This window comes from Staurois parvus, unplaced genomic scaffold (genome assembly GCF_062004578.1).
Source record: "Staurois parvus isolate SC_StPar_1 unplaced genomic scaffold, SC_StPar_1.0 ptg000447l, whole genome shotgun sequence".
NCBI lineage: Eukaryota > Metazoa > Chordata > Amphibia > Anura > Ranidae > Staurois > Staurois parvus.
In genome coordinates this window covers 970,267-984,962 of record NW_028318243.1, presented here as the reverse complement: position 1 = coordinate 984,962, position 14,696 = coordinate 970,267, and positions in this window count along the sequence as shown.

Sequence of the window (14,696 nt, the reverse complement as noted above, 5' to 3'; positions counted from 1 at the left end):
TTACTGAAATCAAAAGCTATTTCAATCAAACTTTTAACAACATTGTAACTTTGTAAACATTTGAAGCGGTCACGTTACATTGTAACATAGGACCCCTTATCTGACAGCAGATCACAAGTCTTGCATCCATTGAACTTGTGAGTTTTTGGACAGTTTCTGCTTGAATTTGTTTGCAAGATGTCAGAATAGCCTCCCAGAGCTGCTGTTTGGATGTAAACTGCCTCCCACCCTCATAGATCTTTTGCTTGAGGATGCTCCAAAGGTTCTCAATAGGATTGAGGTCAGGGGAGGATGGAGGCCACACCATGACTTTCTCTCCTTTTATCCCCATAGCAGCCATTGATGCAGAGGTATTCTTTGCAGCATGAGATGGTGCATTGTCATGCAGGAAGATGATTTTATTATTGAAAGCATAGTTCTTCCTTCTGTACCAGGGAAGAAAGTGGTCAGTCATAAACTCCACATACTTTGCAGAGGTCATCTTTACACCTTCGGGGACCCTAAAGGGGCCGACCCGCTCTGTTCCCATGATTCTGGCCCAAAACATGACTCCACCACCGTCTTGCTGACGTCGCAGCCTTGTTGGAACAGGGTGGTCGTCCACCAACCATCCACTACTCCATCCATCTGGACCATCCAGGGTTGCACGGCACTCATCAGTGAACAGGACTGTTTGAAAATTAGTCTTCATGTATTTTTCTGCCCAATGCAGCCGTTTCTGCTTGTGAGCATTGGTTAGTGGTGGCTGAATAGAAGGTTTATGCACAGTTGCAAGACTCTGGAGGACTCTACACCTTGATGTCCGTGGAACTCCAGAGGCACCAGCAGCTTCAAATATCAGTTTGCTGCTATGTAATGGTGTTTTAGCAGCTGCTCTCTTGATCCGATGCATGGATCTGGCAGAAATCTTCCTCAATGTGCCTTTATCTGCACCAACCCGTCTGTGCTCTGAATCAGCCACAAATCTCTTCATAGTGCGATGATCACGGTTAAGTTTTCATGAAATATCGAATGTTTTCATACCTCGTCCAAGGCATCAAACTATTTCACTCTTTTCGGCAGCAGAGAGATCCTTTTTCTTCCCCATATTGCTTGAAAATGGTGCTCTGCTTAATAATGTGGAACACCCTCCTTTAGTAGTTTTCCCTTAAATTGGGCTCACCGGCCAATCTAATTATCACAGGAGTCCGAGATTGTTTTCAGTGATCAAAAGAGCCCTGACACACAATGCCATCCATGAGTTAAACTGAAAAACAAAATATTTCATCTTTGTGACACTTAAATAGAATTTGCATAATAATTTGGAACGCGGTGTATGTATATTGCAGCTTCCCTCTGCCACTGGTTCTGAAGGGAGTTGCGGATACTTGCACCTGTTGCATCACTAGGGACCACTGACATGACTGGGATTCTATGCCACATAAGCATAGGGACGGGGATAGCAGTGACATCAATGCCCAAATATAACCAATGGACATATTTGGCCAAGGATGTCACCAATATCCACACCCCTTCCCTTATATAGCTGATGACAGATTGGGGAGCTGTCATCCAGATCATGGTACCATCAGCATCAGTCAAGTGCTAGGTTTGTGCCTATCCATATGGAAGAAAAATATATTTGAAATATACTTAAAAAGTATTCTTCCCAAATATATTGACATATTGGAAACAGTAGAATTTTGGCCATATTCAATAAATTATATATATATTTATTTATTACACACCCACACAGCATGTTGAAATGTGTTTTTATTAAAAAGTATTTTTAAAAATACATTTCAAATATATTCTATGTCTTTAACCACTTGCTGCCCTGCCACTGTAGATATACGGCGGCAGGGCGGCACTCGCAGGCAAAACCACGTTTTAAAACGTGTTTTGTAAACAAATAGGGGGCGCGCGCAAGGCGCGCTGCCGCCCTATCTGTCCCGAAGTTCACCGCCACAGATGTGAGTCGCCGGGACACAGCCGGTCCTTAGCGGCTATCTCCCGGCGATCGGCGGCAAACAGTGACAGAGAGCACAGCTGCAGTAACTGTGCTGTCTGTCACTTCCCTGTCAGCTCGAGGATGAGCTAATCGAGAAAGAAGAGTTTCTCTTTCTCGATCAGCGGTGTCCCGTCCAGTACACACCCCCGCCCCCTAGTAAAACACTCCCCCTCACTCCTATAACCCTTCCCTGCAAAATAAAGTTAACCCCTTCCTCCCCATTGCCATTAGTACAGTGTCAGTGTTTTTTTTTTTGCACTGATCACTGTATTAGTGTTTTTGGGGATGTCAGTGACCCCAAGTCAGTACCCCCCAATGTCAGAATGTCCGCCGCAGTCCCGCCATAAGTCGCTGGTCGCTGCCATAATTCACTGATCGATTATTAGTATAAAAAAAAAATTAAAAATCCCAGTATCTTTCCCGCCATTTGTAAACGCTATAACTTTCACGTAAACCAATTCATTTACACGTATTGGGTTTTTTTTTAGCAAAGACATGTCGCAGAATGCATTTTGGCAGAAATTTATGACTAAATTTGATTTTTGCATTTTTTTTTACTGGACATGTTTTATAGCAAAAAGTCCAAAATATTGTTTTTTTTTTCTCAAAATTGTCAGCCCTTTTTTTTATAGCGCAAAAAATATAAACCGCACAGGCGATCAAATACCACCGAAAGCTCAATTTGTGGGGAAAAAAAGGATGTAAATTTCATTTATGTACCGTATTGCATGACCGCGCAATTGTCCGTTAAACTAGCGCAGCGCTGTATAGCAGAAAAATGGTGTAAATTGCAGTATTTATACCATAGTTTGTAGACGCTATAACTTCCACACAAAGCAATCAATATACACTTATTGGGATTTTTTTTACCAAAAACATGGAGCAGAATACATTTTGGCCTAAATTTATAACCAACTTTGAGTTTACTATATATTTTTTATAGCTAAAAGTAAAAAATGTTTTTCTTCAAAATTTTTGGCCTTTTTTTGTTTATAGCGTGAAAAATAAAAAGCGCACAGGTGATAAAATTACACCAAAAGAAAGCTCTATTTGTGTGAAAAAAAGGATGTAAATTTCGTTTGGGTGCAGCATTGCATGACCACGCAATTATCAGTTGAATTAGTGCAGCGCCGAGGTATGGGTAGGCATAGAGCCAATACTCAACAGACCAGGCCTCGGAACCCAACTGAAACCTTATGCAATAAACTTCAACCCCAAAGACATCGGATTTCCTGTTTATATTCATCATTGTTTGGGGAACTATCAGCCTTTTCTAGCTCCTATTATTCAACATGGGAGCGAGACCTTGGAATTTCATTGGAGGAAGAGGAATGGGAAGCGATCTGTAATGAAGTTCAAAAAGGTTCCATGAATGTACCGACCCAAGAGTGTGGCTCTAAGATTATTATATTATTATTATTATACAGTATTTATAAAGCGCCAATAGTTCGCTCAGCGCTGTACATTACAAAGGGGGGCAGAACATGTGACAGAACAATACCAATACAATGCAAACATGAGGGAATAGAGGGCCCTGCTCTTTGGAGCTTACAATCTAGGAGGGAGGGGATAGTGGTACAGGAGGAGATAGCTGTGGGGGATGGAGTGGTAGGAAGAGTGGAGGAGGTCGGCAAGTTAGTAGGGGGTGGGGTAGGCTTCCCTGAAGAGATGGGTTTTCAGGGTGCGCCTAAAGGAGAGGAGAGTAGGTGATAGTCTGATGGGTTGGGGCAGGGAGTTCCAGAGGATGGGTGACACCCTGGAGAAGTCCTGGAGGCGGGCATGGGAGGAGGAGACCAGGGAACTAGAGAGAAGGAGGTCTTGTGAGGAGCGGAGTGTGCGTGCTGGGCGGTACTTGGATATTAGGTCAGTGATGTAGTTCGGGGCAGTATGGTGGACAGCTTTGTATGTCAGTGTTAGGATTTTGAATTTGATCCGTTGGGCAATCGGAAGGCAGTGGAGGGATTGGCAGAGGGGGGTGGCGGAGATGGAGCGGTTGGAAAGGTGAATGAGTCTGGCTGCCATATTCAGGATGGACTGAAGCGGTGATAGCCTGTGGCGAGGCAGTGAGGAGGGAGTTGCAGTAGTCGAGTCGTGATATGATGAGGGAGTGGATGAGCTGTTTAGTGGTTTCTGGGGTTAGGAACGTGCGGATTTTGGCGATGTTGCGGAGGTGGTGTCTGCATGAGTTTGTTAAAGATTGGACTTGGGGCTGGAAGGATAGGTTGGAGTCCAGAATGACACCAAGTACTCTGGCCTGCGGGGTGGGTTTGATGGTGGCGTTATTGGATGTGATGGAGAAGTCAATGGGGGTGGTGTCCGGGCTGGGGGGAAGACAAGAAACTCGGTTTTGGAGAGGTTCAGTGTAAGGAAATGGAGCGACATCCAATCTGATATATCGCTCAGTAGGTGTGTGATTCGGGCAGAGACCGAGGGGGTGAGGTGGGGGGTTGAGAGATAGATTTGTGTGTCATCAGCATAGACGTGGTAGTTGAAGCCGTGAGAGTGTATGAGTTGGCCAAGGAAGGAGGTGTAAATGGAGAAGAGAAGAGGCCCGAGGACGGAGCCTTGAGGGACCCCAACAGAGAGGGGGAGTGAGGGGGAAGGTGGTAGCAGTATAGGTACGCTGAAAGAGCGTTGTGACAGGTAGGATGAGAGCCAGGAGAGAGCGGAGTCTCGATGGTACAGGACCCCAGCCCTTCTCCATAAGTTTTCATCAGCAATTCCCAACACACGCCGGTGCTGCGAGCAAGATGTTGCTGCAATGCTACATGTCTGGTGGTCCTGCCCCAAAACTACAACCTTTCTGGGAAACGGTGCACAGATGACCACGATGGTCACTACGGATAGTCTGGCATTTTCGCCAGCACAATATCTTCTTCACCACAACCCAATATTTCCAAGTATTGCAGATCCCCAGCAATGTTTCTGATAAATGCTGCAAGACATTGCATTCCGTGCCATTGGCGTTCAACTAGAGCTCCACCCCTTAAAGAATGGTTTCAGAGACTGACAGCGATGGAAGAAATGGAAGAACTGATATGTCTTTCCTAAGAGAACATTTCAAAACATTCCTCTGCCTGGCATGGTTGGACTCATTTTAAAACAACCCAATATTATCAGGATCTTTGTCGCTAGTGGAAATATTGTACTTCCACAATGAATCTGTAAGACATCCGTTCTTCGTGAGCTAAAGATACTAAATGAGCTTTTCTCTCTTGGGCTGATCCCCGATTGAGGCGCGAGGGGTGGAGCTTGACCAGCGTACTGGTCTTATCCACTCTTCCACCCCCCCCCTTTTTCTTTTCCTCTCTTTCCTTTCCTCTCCTTTTCCTGTTCTCCTCTATTTGGCTACTTTCTCTTGCGAAGTAGAATTCTTGTTATTTACTTTTTTTTTGCATCCAGTTAACATATCTAAAGGTTATTGTTAATTAGTTTTAGGCACCACCTTGGGCTGATCAGTTGTGTATTTAGGTATTGTGCTGCCCTAGGCAACACAAAAAGTGGCTGCCCCCCCCAAGGGGAGATCCTGACACCAACCAACACCACCCCTCCCCCCTCCACACTGACCCCCCCCCCACCTGAGAAAGCCTTCCACTACCACCACCCTCCATACACCAGCCACCCCCCCAGAGAGAGAGAGAGAAAGATACTCACCTTTACAGCTCCAGACATCCCCGGGAATGATAGTCAGACTCTGCATATACCATCACCCGCAACCTCTCTCTCCCTTCTGTCCCAGTGCTGCCCCCCTGAAAAATGCCACCCTAGGCAGTTGCTTTTTGTGGTAAAAATACTCCTGGGGCTGATAGCTGAGATATGGTGCCATTAAGGATTATTAAAACCTTGGTTATGCCGGCCATACATGGGTCAAAATTTGACTGATTTTCTGTCCGTAAATCGGACCTGAGAATAATCGGGCGATTTTTGCTCTGTTAGTAGGTCAATGGCACAGGCCAATTTTCATGGTTCCTCCCTGTCACAGTGTGCCCGCTGCCCCTGCTCCCTCCCCCCCCCCCCCTTTCCGCATCCTCTCATCCTGCACACAGCCTTTGAAGCAGGCTGTGCAGGATGAGGTGAGGGGACCCCTGTGGTGAAGATCACAGCCCCCCGGCAATCTAGCCGGAGGAGCTGTGACCCCCCCCGCCAAGAGACCCCGCCAGGCCGCCAGGATGTCTCCACGTACCCCCGGCGGGCGCAGCGCGGGCACAGGGCTTCCCACGCTTGCCAAAGCATGGCCCAAGACAAGGGGGTGTGCCTCATTGCCCGGGCAACACGGCGCTGGACGTTGCAGGGGCAACCTGGAAGCGTCCTGCCCGGCCTTAAAAAGGCCGGCGCGGGATCAGGCCGGTGTCTTCCTTGCCTGCCGCCACCGCTGTATGTTGGGAGGTCCGGGTGGGGACCGGACCTCCGCTGCCATACCCGCTGGGCACTCTGCAGGAGACTCTTCTCCCCCCCCGAACAGGTCAGAGATAATCCTCCCAGGCTGGCAGTACCTGCTGCAACTCTGCTAAGATACCCAGGGCTGGGAGTACCCACACCACTCTGCTAAGATACCCAGGGCTGGGAGTACCCACACCACTCTGCTAAGATACCCAGGGCTGGGAGTACCCACGCCACTCTGCTAAGATACCCAGGGCTGGGAGTACCCACGCCACTCTGCTAAGATACCCAGGGCTGGGAGTATCCACACCACTCTGCTAATATACCCAGGGCTGGGAGTACCCACACCACTCTGCTAAGATACCCAGGGCTGGGAGTACCCACACCACTCTGCTAAGATACCCAAGGCTGGGAGTACCCACACCACTCTGCTAATATACCCAGGGCCAATACCCAACTATTAACAATGAACTTTGTTTCCAAGCTTTTTACACACCTAGAAGAAGCAAAGTGTTCAGTTCTTGAGCAGAACCTCAAAAAGAATGTTTGGGCTTTTACTGTATGATAACTATGGAGGGCAGGATATTTTTTGTAATTGGCCACTAGCCCTGAGTACTGCACCACAAGAGCAGGTCATATTCTCTTTAAAGTCTACACTTTCACCCAACTATACACATCTTTCCACCGTTCCCCTTCTTCCACTCATTTTTCCCTAAGGGGGGTGAGATGGCCTACTCCCTTGGTGCAATGCATGTGCCTAGAGGCTAATTACGAGGCCTGACCACTGTCTCATGACCGAAGTGGTGACTCAAGCCTCACAGGGTGATTCGCATTAGAAGTGGTCTTCTGAAGCCATTTGTTTGAATGTTACCACCGTGGTGCACATCAACAGTGTGTGGAGTTTTTTGCCATTTTGTTGTGGACTGAACATTGAATCTGTTGAGCCTTTGCCAGTGTAGAGCTACCCTCGTGAGGTTCACCGTGTTGTGGGTATCCCTAAGCCTCTCCCCCGCCCAGCCAGGCAACAGGCATTTCTCGCACCAACTTGTCTCCAAGGTCAATGACCAGGCCATAGGCTTGGTTTTATTAGGGAAAATCAACTTGGGTGGAGAAATAGCGATTACGGGATGCCCAGTTTGGCTTGGAAGGAGGACACTTCCCTCTTGTAGACAAAGGCAAATCCTGAACCGTCCTTTTCCTGAAGGACGTCAGTTATTGCGGATCAGTAGAGCTGTCCTTTATTGGCGAGGAACTAGCAGCCCCTCAAAAATCACTTTACTTCTCGTAGCTACATGCAGAAACGTCCTCTCTACCCAGGGGCGGACTGACAACTCATGGGGCCTCCAGGCAATAGGGGATCATGGGGCCCTTGTGTCCTTGCCCAAACTCAAAAAAGCCTATGAAAAAAAGGTAGCAGGGGCATCTCATGGGGCCCCCTACTGATCCCGGGCCCTCGGGCAGTGCCCGAGTTTCCAAATGGTCAGTCCGCCCCTGTCTCTACCCCAATTGAGCTGCTCCCAGCTCCACAGCCTGCAAGGCTAGCAGCCCTCCTGGCATCTCAGAAGATCTCCCAGGACAAGGATAAAGGATTGAGCCCAGCGCTGTCCTTAGAAAGCTTGCTACGTATGGAAGTCTTTCCCCTTGTAGAACCCAGAGTGTGCTGGTGTACCTTTCCGTGAGACACCAACATACTTGCTGGGGGCGCGCGCTCTCAGCACATATGTATTTTCAAATGGTACGCAAATATGCGACAGCTTAGCATCAAAGCCCAGATGACGAGAGGCAGCATATTTGCGTACGCTCGGCCTCAAGGGATTCATGCAGGATTGCCCTGTCAAATTTAGAACAGTTGGTATCTATGATAATACGATCTGTATTTTCTCAATTTTATGTCATTCACATGATTTGTTTTGTAACTCTGGAACAGGGGCGGACTGACAACTCCTGGGGCCCCCGGGCAATAGGGGATCATGGGGCCCCTGTGTCCTTGCCCAAACTCAAAAAAGCCTATGAAAAAGGTACTAGGGGCATCTCATGGGGCCCCCACTGACCCCGGGCCCTCGGGCAGTGCCTGAGTTTCCAAATGGTCAGTCCGCCCCTGCTCTGGAAGGTATTCTGATCGTTTATTAGGTTTCGTTGTATGTCAATTAAAATGATCAACTGTGGGTGTAGGATTATAACTTTTTTTTTTTTTCTATGGTTGAACTGAATGGACTTTTGTCTTTTTTTCAGCCAGACTAACTATGTAAAAAACGTTCTTTCACCATGAATTCAACTAAAGATAGTGTTGATTTCCTACATAATTCTCTTTCTGGTCATTTTTTGAGAGCAAGTATCAGTACCGTTGCATTGGCCTTGGTGGGGAATATCCAGCCGAGGACTGATAGTTGCCAATAAGTACTGTACATATCAAGAAGGCCGTTCCAGTTGGGGAATTAAACACAACTTAAGTGCAATTGTATTGACACAGCAATTTACAAGCCAATTTCCTGCTGGACAGCTTCCATGTACCAGAGGATGTGCGCATGAAGAATGTGGTTCTGTTCCTGCTGTCCAGCGATTACAGACGAGAGAAGGATTTGGAATTCCTTGTGAATGTCTGAAAAGGGACTTTGGGGATCCAGAACGAGGAAATTTAGATTTTGCTGAACTATACAAGTCAGAGGATCTTTGATGTTTAGGCTATGGTTGGCTAAAAGGTGTTATGGAGGACGATCGTTGAGGAGTGAAGATTATTCTGCACCATAAAGGAAGGAATTGTGGTGGTAAAAATGTATTCACCCTATGGAAGGCTCAGGTTGGGGATGATCAATTAGGACCTTTTCTACAGGAATTCCAGGAAGAATGGACACACAAAAGAAGTATAGCGGGAAGTGTGGTGAGCCAATTGAAACCAGAAAGGTCAAATTTCCAGAAAACTTAGGACAAGACGTTCAATTTATGCCAAGATTCTGGTAATTTATACAGTCAACAAAATATTGGCACCCCTGCATTTCTGTTAGAGAACGAACCACTTCACCCAGAAAATTGCTGCAATTACAAATGTTTTGCCATTCTCTTGTTTCTTTCTTGTGTTTGTATTTTTATGACACAAAAGTGGAGAAACAAAAAGCCAAATCTGACGTATTCCACACAAAACCCCAAAAATGAACTGGACAAAATTATTGGCAGCTTCTGTGACAGAACACGGAGCCCGATCCCTGCCCTTCTCACCAACTTGTGACAAAAAGGACCAGCCGATCTCGCACCGCGCTATCACTTGCGTAACAACGCCACTCTTAACTGCACAAAGTTTTTCCAGCTCGCTGGACCACAATCTATGTGCCAGCAGAATGAGAGCGATTGTCACTGGGTTAGCTGTCGCTGGGTTAGCAAAAGTGTCTGTAACACGCACTGTCACCACAGATGGGGATATTCAGAGGATCATTACACGTTGTCACCACAGACAGGGAAATTCAGAGGATTATTACACACTGTCACCACAGACAGGGATATTCAGAGGATTATTACACACAGTCACCACAGACGGGTATATTCAGAGGATTATTACACGCTGTCACCACAGACGGGGATATTTAGAGGATTATTACACGCTGTCACCACAGACGGGTATATTCAGAGGATTATTACACACTGTCACCACAGACGGGGATATTTAGAGGATTATTACACGCTGTCACCACAGACGGGGATATTTAGAGGATTATTACACGCTGTCACCACAGACGGGGATATTCAGAGGATCATTACACACTGCCACCACAGATGGGGATATTCAGAGGATTATTACACGCTGTCACCACAGACGGGGATATTCAGAGGATCATTACACGCTGTCACCACAGACGGGGATATTCAGAGGATCATTACACGCTTTCACCACAGACAGGGATATTCAGAGAATCATTACACGCTGTCACCACAGAAGGGGATATTCAGAGGATCATTACACGCTGTCACCACAGACGGGGATATTCAGAGGATCATTACACACTGTCACCACAGACAGGGATATTCAGAGGATCATTACACGCTGTCACCACAGACGGGGATATTCAGAGGATCATTACCCACTGTCACCACAGACAGGGATATTCAGAGGATCATTACACGCTGTCACCACAGACGGGGATATTCAGAGGATCATTACCCACTGTCACCACAGACAGGGATATTCAAAGGATCATTACACACTGTCACCACAGACGGGGATATTCAGAGGATCATTACACACAGTCACCACAGACGGGGATATTCAGAGGATTATTACACACTGTCACCACAGACGGGGATATTCAGAGGATTATTACACACAGTCACCACAGACGGGGATATTCAGAGGATCATTACACGCTGTCACCACAGACGGGGATATTCAGAGGATTATTACACACAGTCACCACAGACGGGGATATTCAGAGGATCATTACACACTGTCACCACAGACGGGGATATTCAGAGGATTATTACACACTGTCACCACAGACGGGGATATTCAGAGGATTATTACACACTGTCACCACAGACGGGGATATTCACAGGATTATTACACACTGCCACCACAGACAGGGATTTTTAGAGGATTATTACATGCAGGAGCACTTTTCAAAAGACAGGTATTCTTTAGTTTGCATTAAAAGCTTTAGAGACAGTTTCCACACTTTTCAAAATGGGGCTTATTACTAAAAAAAAAAACAAAAAAAGGCAAAATGGTGCAATTAAAAATATATACAGAGTAAGATGTTACAAAGACATAAAAAAGGAACAATAAAGCAACAGAGAAATAAAAGAAAGGCGTTAAGAAGGCAGAATACTTGCAATGTCCTTGGTTTTAGCAGAGTCCAGTTGTCCGAGAAAAAATGTTGCCTTGGCTCTCAAGTCCATTAAGATGTTCTTTGGTTGATGTTAAATGAGAGCTCCCTTCACCAGGCCTGCCAGTGCTTTTCTATGATATTAAAGGGGTGCCGCCTGAGAAGAACTGGATTGTTAGTTCTAACGAGCAGGGCCTCCCGTTTCCTCTTGTACCAAATTGTATTGTAACTAATGTCTACCTTCATTTTGTAAAGCGCTACACAAACTGTTGGCGCTATATAAATCCTGTATAATAATAATCTAATAAAGAACTGACCAATAATCCGGTTTAGGGGATGGGTGCTAGGAGGTCACCAACTTTATGACCGAGTCCAAACTACAGTTCCATACTAATATTAAAAATTTCCAGTATGTGCAGGTGGTATTCTAGCAACTGGCAGATTAATATTAAAAATTATATTTCAAACCCAGGGATACCAAACACAACGTACCCTTTTCCCCCAGGAGGGAAGAGACTGTTTATTCCCCTTTCCTAGCTGCTAACATAGTCATGTTGGACCTTGGTTTGTTCAGCCTGATATGCTCTATTCAAATATATACCTAATATTATTGTACCTAGTTCCTGTTGAATGGTATGTGGAATTGTTACATGTGGAATAGACATTTTATGACACGCTCCGCATTCCTAGAGCTCTAATGGCCTAAGAGGTCATGTGTGACAGCTGGACTGAGTTATTGTTTTACATTAGGGCAGAGGAAAGTGGTTTTCATCTTTATTGAAAATTAGACATCCTGCCAAGACTAAATTAGCAGTTTACAGCTCTGGAGCTGCATCTATTTGTGCTTCAATTAAGATAAGACGTTAGTTACAAGCTACAAATTCAATTTTCAAGAGGAGGGAGGAGGGGAGAAAGGTGATTGTTCATGAAAAGCAAAAAGGCTGAGACTTTAAGAATGCTGTTGCGTACAGCTTCCATGTCTCTTTTGCACAGAATCATTACACTTTCAATTTAATAGCACACCTCTTGGTTACAGGAAGCCATCAATTTCAGTTATATTTCCATCAATGAGTGTTTTCCACCTCTCTGCTGGAGTTTTGGAGCGCTCTAGTTTCGCCAACTGCTCCAGGTATTCAGATTGGAAGGGTTCCTTTTCCCAACTGCTGTTCTGAGATCTCTCCACAGGAGCTCTATGGGATGGAGATCTGGACTCATTGCTGGCCAGATCAGTCCTCTCCAGCGCTTTGTCTAAAAACATTTCTGGGGGCTTTTGACGTGTACTGTGGATCATTGTCCTGCTGTAAGACCCATGACCTCTGATTGAGACCCAACTTTCTGACACTGGGCCTACATTGCACCCCAGAATTCTTTGGTAGTCTTCAGATTTCATAGCCATGCACATGGTTAAGACATCCAGTGCCTGAACCATGTGTGACTGTAGGGACTGGATTCTTTTCTTTAAAAGGCCTAATTTATTTTTCTGAAAACAGTAGAATGATGGGCTTTACCAAAGGCATCCTCAGGTAAGTTTTGGCAAACTCCAATCTGGCTTTTTTTATGTTTGTGTCAGCAGTGGGGTTCTCCTGGGTCCCCTACCATAGAGTCCCTTTTCATTCAGATGGTGACGTATAGTGCGAGCGGACACAGGTGTACCCGGTGCCTGAAGGTCAGCTTGAATTTGTCTGGAAGTTGATGGAAGCCACCATTCCAACAATCCTTTGTTGCAGTCTTTGATCAATTTTTCTCTTTCGTCCACATCCAGGGAGATTAGCTACAGTGTCATGGGCTGTAAACGTCTTGACAATGTTGCGCACAGTGGACACAGGAACATTAATATCTCTGGAGCTGGACTTGTAACCTTGAGATTGTCCATAATTTTCCACAATTTTTGTTCTCAAATCCTCAGACAATTCTTTGCTGCTCTCTCTCTTCTCCATGCTCCATGTGGCCCACAGACACACAACAGAAAGGTGGAGTCCAATTTTCACCATTATAACTGGTTGCCGGTGTAATTTCTATGTTGTCAATACTGGTTAATTGACACAGGTGAGTTTAATTACAAAATGACAGGAGCATCACAAACTTGGAATGCAATTATTTCTTTCAATTTTGAGAAGGTGCCAATAATTTTGTCCAGTCCATTTTTGGGGTTTTGTATGGAATGTGTCAAATTTGGCTTTGTTTTTCCACTTTTTTGTGCCATACCAATACAAAACAAAAGAAATAAAACACAAGAATGCTTAAACATTTGCAATTGCAACAATTTTCTGGGCATTTTGTGACAGAAATGCAAGGGTGCCAATCATTTTGGTCATGACTGCATACCCAAAAGGAAGGGAGAGATAAACAAACATAGAATAAACAGGGAGTGCAAGAACAGAAGAAAGCAGGCCTAGCAATAGGGCACACTGGGCATTTGCCCGGTGGGCCAGGGCTGCTGGGCTTAAGAAGAGCAGCCTGGCCACACAGTGGGAGGTAATCAGTGACCCCGGTCTGGACAGGGATAACACAGATCGCAGCCACCACCCACTATGCGGCTTTGCCGGACTACGTAGGGCCGACAGAAGGAACGGCATAGACGGCTCCAGCGACAAGCAAGAAGTGCTGCAAAGCACAAACAGACATCTCCTCGGCCGGCCGCTGCACACACAGCCGCACTGAAGAGACATCGATGGCCTCTCTCCTTCACTGGCTGGCACTTTGTGACAGCCAAACATTCTTGCACTGTAACGGCAGTGAATTGGGATGTCTCTTTGATGGACGGGATGTCTCTTTGCTGGATCCCCATCCAACAAAGGTACATCCCCATCCAGCAAAGAGACATTCCAATCCAGCAAAGAGACATCCTGTATTTGTGGATTGGGATGTCTCCTTGCTGGATGAGCATGTTTCTTTTTTGGATTGGGATGTCTCTTTGCTATATGGGAATGTCTGTTTGCTGGACTGGGCTGTCTCTTTATTATATAGTCCAGCAAAGAGACAGCCCAGTCCAGCAAAGAGACATCCTTCTCTTTGTGGATTGGGATGTCTCTTTGTTTTATGGAGATATCTCTTTACTGGACTTGGCTGTCTTTGCTATATGGGGATGTCTGTTTGCTGGACTGGGTTGTCTCTTTGCTATTAGGGGCTGTCTTTTTGCTATATGGGGATCTCTGTGCTGGATTGGGATGTCTCTTTGCTGAATATATAGGGGGAACTGTGATTAGATCTCTAGGGGCACTTTAATGTAAAGAGGCACTGTGATATAAAGGAGACTGCACTGTAATCAATACAGTGTCCCTTTACAGTGCAGTCCCCTTTATATCACAGGGCTCCATCACATTACAGTGCGGAGGACCAACTCTGTGAATATTCCATCACCAACTGCACAAACGCCCTTGCAGCCCAACTCCAACCCCACCCTCCACTCGAAAAAAAACTAGCTGTTCAGACTAAATGCCCAGGCCTATTTTTTTGTCCCAGTCCAGGCCTGGAAGAAGATAAGGTAGTGGTATCTAAAAAAAAAAGGACGAACT